General features: G+C 42.3%; 1 pseudogene; it reads right to left on the bottom strand.

Annotated features, from left to right (window-relative positions):
• Window positions 1–361: 361 nt before the first annotated feature.
• On the bottom strand, window positions 362–5449 carry LOC119292365 (annotated as a pseudogene).
• Between the last annotated feature and the right edge of the window lie 2776 nt (window positions 5450–8225).

Here is an 8225-nt window from a genome sequence, read left to right as displayed (position 1 = left end):
GTAAGATATTTGGTGAAAAACTTCATGTATGGTATTGATACCACCAAGGATAAATTACGTGGCCAAAGTACCATTACGACAGCGCCACCTTAGAACAAAATTGGTTTTGACCCTGGTTGACCACTTGAATCAAAATTACATAATATTGAAAGTTAGAGAGGAAGCGTACACCAAAGGTAAACGGAATACATAATCTACATTATCTCACTTTGCTTAATTCAAATGCTCTGTTTTTCACTTAATACTTAGAGATGTGTGATGGATGCGGTCTTGGTGGAGTTTTAGATATAGATATAGTTGGATAAGAGTCTATAGATACAACGACGTAACGCCTATATGCAAGCATGCCATATATAATCAATTATAAAAACTTAAATTTCATTGATACAAAACTGTAATTTGTTCACCACACATATGCTATATTTTCTAGAGAGATGACACTAGTGAAGTTATGGATCCTGGTCCTTTGTTCCTTGTAATCACATCCGCGATCAAACTCTTTTTCTATTCTTTACAATCTGAAACATTTTGTTTATTTTCTTTCAATCATCAATAACAACCACACTATTCATTAATCCTTGTAACTGGCAAGGCTTGTAAGACTCACAATATCACTTTCCAAGTTTTGGACCAAGAAGAAGTTATCTAATTGTGTGCAAGTGATGTTCGTTGACTCTAGTCAAGTGCTCCATCAAATTGATAAAATTAGTTCTTCACCGAGGGAAATACTTGTACTGCAAACCCTTGCCCTTAAGGGACCATCAACTTTGTCCACAAGGCATAAAGATTAGCAGGGAATATCAGTACCAATGTTCTACCAATGTCAGGTCATGTTGTTGATATTAATTCTTTTAGCGGTTGCATATAGCTTTCTGAAGTGCTTCAGTGATCATCCCAGGTGCAATGGCAGCATAACCGACTGCAAACTGCAATAATCCAACAATGATTGGTAACTGAAAGGATAATCATGGAGCCTTAATTGATGCTACATTATATAAATTATCAGATAAACCTTAGAAGTTGGTGCGATCGAGACCTGCTGAGTAGCTCGTATCTTGAGATCAAGATGACCTTCTGGTGTGGATGCGTGCATAGAGACGATGTCCAGGCGGAGGCTCTTGATAACGTCGAACACCCGTGTCATCAACAACTCCTTCCATCGGCACTGAACCTCCAAGAGCACCTCCTTCTCCATCACGGTCACATTAACGACATTGTTTGGGCAATCGTCATCCTCCCTCTCCATCTCTAGCGCCTTCCTCTTGGATCTAGTTGATAGCTTGATCTTCTTCTTGCCGACAACCTCATGGAGCCCTTGTCCTGGTGCTTCGTTCGGGCGCAATGATGGTGTCCTGCTAGATTGTAGCTCTTCTACCCTCTGTTCTAGCTCTCTGAGATAAGTTATAGTTTCTGCAAGGATGGATGCTTTGTCCATCTGCAAACCAAAAAAAAGCTATGAAAAACAATGTCCGCAATTTGTTAACAAGCAATGGATGTTAGATATTACTACCTTGTTAATGGACGGGATCATTGACTTGAGAACTAGGAACATATCATTGAGCTTCTCCCGACGCCTTCTTTCCGACAGGACATGTGTCTTGATGTTACTTTCTTGAGGTCTCGCTATCCATGCACCACCGGCTACAGCTTTCTTCAACAACTTTTGTGACTCCCCGGTGACCCGCGCAACCACGTGTTCCCAGTCAGATGACCTCTTCCACACCGTAAAACATGATGGATGAGAGCCTTTAACAAAGCTACTTAAAGTGATGACGGCATCGTCAATGCTTGGTGCATCCATGTCTGGTGCCATTTCCAAGGAAGACATGTACTCAAATGACCTTTCCATGACCCAGTTGTCCTCAAGAGAACGCATGTCCAACTCCTTGATGAGGCCATAGAACTTGTCCACTTCCTCAGAGACATGATCGAGGTTGATGTCGGACATGCACTCGACCTCCCCAAGCTTAGAGATCATCCCATCGACGACATTGTGATCGAGGTCTTCTAACATGACGATGTCTACCTCCCCGTTCCCTGTTTCGTTTGTCGATGGACTAGAGCTTGGCACCTCAGACTCCGAGCATGCCGAGAAGGGTAGCTCCCAGAAAGATGTGCCGATCTGGTTCACCATGTTCGGGTCCTCCAATACCTAGCAAATCCATTGATATATCCTTGTCAGTACCAATTCATTAATCTGGATGAGAGGGGGGGGGGGGGAATAGTGTTCTAAAGTTGATGAGGTAGCTTGTCTTAACCTTGTGCACAAAACACAAACATTTTCTACACCAATCATGACAGGAAAAAAAATGAACCTTAATATAGTCTACAAAGTAAAGTACATGTGAAGGATCATTGCTGACAAGTGTCCGGATCTTTCAAAATGACATGTATCTCACATGGGTGGGAAAAAACATGTACTAGAGTAGTGACCTAAACGGTCTTATATTTGTTTACAGAGGAAGTAGTATGTTATAGGTGGGTGTTTCTTTCTGTTTGCTGACAGGTTAACACATCATTGTGGTTGTACATAAGACCCATATATGGTAGTGAGATATATTGCATACGAGCTTTCAAACATCATCCACTTGAGGTATCATCATTGATAGGTGAAGTGATTCACCTGCCTGTGATGATCCTATTGCTCATACAAAGCTAAAGATATTGCTCATACAAAGCTAAAAATAACCCTTCATTCTAGCCTGGTGTCCCATCATATTTTAGTCTCAAACTGCCGCCCACATTGATGGAATCATCCACATTTAGGCCGTGTAATTTTCCATCCCTCAACTAATCGTTTCATTTGTAAAACATATTTTTATATAGAGCAATGCTACACTTACAAAGGAGTCTACATAAGTCTTACGTGATTATGCAGATGGCAAATTGTGATTGGGATGGGGAAAGAAGGAGCCCACCCCACCCGAAATTCAGGGGGGTAGTTAGTTCATTAGGAATTTTAACGTTCGTAGCTGTTAGTAGATGTAGGATTTTCGTTTTATATAATATTATTTGATATTAATAATGCATTTTTCTCTATACACTTGATTATTAAACAAATTAACTTTTGAAAATAAAAAAAATCTACACAAGCTAATTTGGAACGGTGGGAGTACCAGAAATTGAAACCGTCACTACTAAAAAAGTTTGCGTGCACCCATCGGCAAAACTAAAGGAAATAATATGTTGATAGTTACTCAAAAATTAAAGTGAAAATCATTCACACACAAAACATAAAGCGAAAATGAAATGCCCTCACCAAATCCGACGTCCCGAGCTCGAGCACACCACCCATGAAGGGAATGCAAACAACTGTCTGAAAAATGTGACCCAGCTGGAGATCAGAGATCTAGAAGGCACACACGTACTTAAGAAAAGCATATATGATAGATGCATATATGGCGATCGAAGCATGTGAAGTAATAAAGGCATGTGCTCACCTGAATAGGCGCGGTCTGATTTAACCGTCCGGTAGCATGGGCAAGCATCATGGTGTTAGTTAACGGCCGAAAGATCTATGCCTAGCTTGAGATAAATATGTAAGATACCTTTGCTAAGCGAGCACGCTGGAAAGTTTTGGTGTCTGCGTACTGAGCGTTGTACAATCAAACATGTTCATTGCTCGCAAAGCTCTTGCCTGGCAACCTGAAAATAACAAAGTAAATATATCAATTAGCAGTTGCGATTCATCGGGCAATTGAATTTTTTAATCTTTTTTGCCCGGGGGTACAATAAGAAGGTTTCCACATGCTCATGAGAATTTTTCCCTTCATTGAACATATACCCATTTTGTATTCCTTAGATTTTTTTTCTATTTTGCATGAAAGAGGGCAGCGCAACAATGAGCTCGAGACGAGAACGCCATGGCTGGCCATGGCGTCGCGGGCTTGGGCTTGTCAGAACTTCGCCCGAGGTGGGCAACGTGCATCGCTGCAGCGTCGCCATAGGTGAGGACGAGGGTCCGTAGACAGTGCCCGAGCACGCTGACTAGGGCTTCCTAGGACCTCGTCTGAGACGTACGGTGAAGAGCCTTGACTGGTTTAGGTTGGGAGGGAGGGAGTGAACATGAAACGGAGTCATCGGATTTCATACTAATGGCTCAAAAAACTGATAGAATGTGTGGCCCCATACTAACTTATACTTGAAGAACAAACACTTCAGTAAGAACGTTTTCACTCTACAGTCAAAAACAGTTTCTTTCCCCCTTTTTTCCAAGCCATGCCCACCTCTCTCACTTTGGTTCTCTATTGTTTCTTTTATAATCTTAACCGATGCCACATAAAATAAAACCAACATAAATAGAGTAACTTGGAATAATCTAAACCGAACCGGGATTTTCCAAAATCACGTCATCTTGTGTTACCTCAATCCGATCAAAATAAATCTTACCAAAATCTCAACTAAATCAAAACTTTTCTTACCTTTCCCTATTGTCCATACCCAAATGAAATCAAATCATACCTAAACCTCAACTAAATAAAAAATTTCCTTGTCTTTCCCTACCCATACTGAAATATATATAAGTTAAATCTTACCAAAATCTAGAATATGGTGGGTGTAAGGTATATGTCAGAAAAGATTAATGTCGAGCCACTAGAATAGGTATGCCCCCAATTGCAACGCACGAACAATTAGCTGGTCGGAATAGTTGTGTACGTACCCTTGACCAGGCCGGAAGGCGTAAGTCATGCTCAGCGTGTAGAACCACTCGGCTTCCCCGAGATCCTCTGGCGACAGTGAGGCAGCGGGACGCTTCGCACGGTGGTCCGCTTTGCCGGACAAGAGCGACTCATAGAGCTCCCTCAGTTGCTCGCTTCTCTGTAGGAAGAGCTCGTCGGCGGTAAGCTCTGTCATGGTCGAGCTAATGATCTTCCTTGTCTTTACCTCGCCGTTATAGAACCCATTCTTTCATGTCAGAACTCTACAAAAACAAAGCGACAGGTTCCGGACATGAAAAGTACAAACTTTTCGAATTTGCTTCAAGAAAGTACAAACTTGTGACCAGCTATGTATAGGTATGTTACTGGTTTATTACCCAGGTGGGCGCAGGCCGGTGGACAAGGACCAGAAAATGGCGTAAGTCCAGTTGATGCTCCTCACAGCAGCGGCGAGCTGGTAGCTGAGCTGCTTCCCGGACGGCGGTTCCTGACCGGGACAGGGAGGAGCAGACGATAGCGCCATTGATTACCACACTAGCTAGCTGTTTCCTATACCTATGCATTGCATGCGCAGGTGAGCAAACAAATTAAGGTAGCCAAGAAGTGGGAAACCGAATATTAATCTGCCTTCCAACTGAAACAGAATTACTAATAAGGACAATTACTAATGCTTACTTGAGCTCTTGGTGTGTGTGCAGAGCAAGAGGAGCCGTACGTTTCTGCTCCTGTTAGAGAGGAAGATATGGATCTGCTATATACGAAAACGGGCCAAGAATCCAAGGCAAGTTATATAGAGTCTCGGAGGTCCATATTAGCCCCAGCCCCAGCTAGCACCTCTTGTTTGCATTGTAAACTTTCCTCCTTTGTCTCTAAGCGCATAGCAACACATGTGATTGTTAGATTATACCACTGATTTCAGCACAGCATGGAGCATGCATAAGCAGCCAAACGTGCCCAAATTGGGAGGCCGTAGAAGCTAGCAACGGAAATCAAAGATGAAAACTACGGATTTGTCGGTATCAGCAACACATTTGCATCGATGATAAATGCTGGTATGGTGAGTCATAGAAATGAGTGGGTGGTGGGAGCAAAGGACAAAGGGAGCCTTCTAGCGCCGGGGACCTCTCCGTCGACTAGCGCCTTTGCTCTCACCAGATATGAGATATGATTTGCTCTCGATAGAAACGGAATGCCTTACTGTCAACAACAGGAATGGCTTTTTACAAGGCCACCAGGTGAGAATCGCCATGCACAGGACACGGAGTGCGTAGGGTAGCACTCGACGGTGATGCTCTTTGCCATAGCTACCGTTGTACTCGCTCCGTTTCAAAATAAGTGTCTTGAGCTCAGTACAAATTTGTACTAGAGCTAGTACAAAGTTAAGACACTTATTTTGAGACGGAGGGAGTAGAAAACTAATGAACCGTCAATGATCCATCGGGGTCCGGGGACAGGGACAAAAACAAGGAGGCCACGCTTGTTAAGATCCATGCCTTGACGCATCATTTTCTTTCTAGGCGGTACACATGTGTTGACGGGTAATATACACCTGTAAAATCTGCGTATAAACTTCAACCATCGAAGCAGGGCGAGTGGTGGAGCCAGCGTTGAACCATTGGGTTCACATGAACCCAATGAAATTCGCTACCTACGTGCATGTCATGTACCACATATAAGGCCTGACCCCAATAAAAAATCAAGCCTGACCCCATCAAGCTGCTAACGCCTTATGATTAGACAAATAAAAAGGCCCAAAAGCCCAGGCATCTTCGTTACTAGTACAAGATCAATACATGTACGACATCTAAAAAAAGAAGATCAATCAATACCTGTACGAGGAATACACGGACGGCAGCCGCACACCTCTTCGCTTTCCAACTCGCCTCGCCTCTCCCTCCGCCGTCTCGCCCCGTTTTTGTTAGGCCCGTCGCTTCCGTCCTCATCTCGACGCCGACGCCCGACGGTAAATAGCGTAGAAGCGCTCAACTGCAGTCTAATTCGAGGCAGTAATATCACCTCCACATCTCTTCCCTCTGCTACCCAATCTAAATCTAATAGCCTTTTGCCCTAATTTTCTAATTCTTATTTTCATGGACTTTCATTGATGCAGGCTATGGAAAGATATTTTTCAAAGAAGAGAAGTCGATCATCTGATCCAGATAATGACGCGAGGACATCGAGGACACCCGTCAGATGTAAGCAAACTGCATCAAATGTCGCTGCCAGTAGTCTCCCAAAGCCTTCTGTCCACAAAGAGATTAATTTAGATGAATTGCCCTACGATCCGGCTGATCGGAAGAGAATTTCGGAGTACACAAGAAATCCTAAGAAGCAAGATGAGATTAGGCCACGATACTTAACAAGGGGACCTTACAAGCCTCCATTTACTTTTGTTTATCCACACAGGGACATTGGAGATACTCAACGAAGATTTAATCCAGACTGGTTTAAAGATTATGGTCGTTGGCTTGAGTATAGTGACAAGGAGCATAAGGCCTTTTGTTTGTGTTGTTATCTTTTCAGAGATAATAATGAGGGACAAGCTGGGAGTGATGCATTTGGAATTAATGGTTGGAACGGTTGGAACAAGAAAAGTAGGCTGGATACCCATGAGGGTAAAGGTAATGTTAATAGCTTTCATAATGTAGCAGTAAAACGGTGTGATGCTTTGATGAATCAAGATCAATCAATTCTGGTAGCTCTCGATAAGCAAACTGATCTTACAAAAAAGCAAAATCGAATTCGGCTTAATGCTTCAATTGATTCTGTTAGATACTTGTTGCATCAAGGCTTAGCTTTCCGAGGCCATGACGAAACAGAAGAGTCAAAAAAATAAGGGAAACTTTCGAGAGTTGGTAAAAACTTTGGCAAATCAAAATGATGATATACGGAAGGTAGTTCTTGAGAATGCTCCACAAAATTGCAAGTGGGTATGTGGAGATATTCAGAAGGAAATTGCGAACTATTTTGCCAAGGTAACATCATCATTAAATTATATTTCCTACTATTTTTGTTGTGTTCCAATTTACACTAATCTCTAATGATCCCCTTATTCTGTTGCACAGATAACTTTGAATTCTATTATTGAAGAAATTGGAGGTGATGTGTTTAGTTTGTTGATTGATGAAGCTGCTGATGTGTCTGACAAAGAGCAAATGGCAGTTGTTTTGAGATATCTTAGCAAGCGTGGATTTATCATTGAACGGTTAGTTGGAGTGGTACATGTGCAAGAAACATCGGCAATATGTCTTCAGGCTGCACTTCAAAAATTATTCACCGATCTTGGTTTAAGCATAAAACAAGTCAGATGACAATGTTATGACAGGGCTAGCAATATGCGCGGCGAGTTCAATGGCTTGAAAGCAAAGATTTTGCAAGAGAATAAGTCAGCCTATTATGTGCATTGTTTTGCTCACCAACTCCAGTTGGTTATTGTAGCAGTAGCAAAGAAGCATGAAGATATTTCAGATTTTTTCTACATGATCTCCATTTTATTTAATGTGGTTGGAGCTTCTTGCAAAAGAAAGGACATGATTAGAGAGAAACATCGAGAGGATGTAATAAAAG

This window comes from Triticum dicoccoides, chromosome 4B (genome assembly GCF_002162155.2).
Source record: "Triticum dicoccoides isolate Atlit2015 ecotype Zavitan chromosome 4B, WEW_v2.0, whole genome shotgun sequence".
NCBI lineage: Eukaryota > Viridiplantae > Streptophyta > Magnoliopsida > Poales > Poaceae > Triticum > Triticum dicoccoides.
This window is presented reverse-complemented; position numbering and strand designations above follow the sequence as displayed.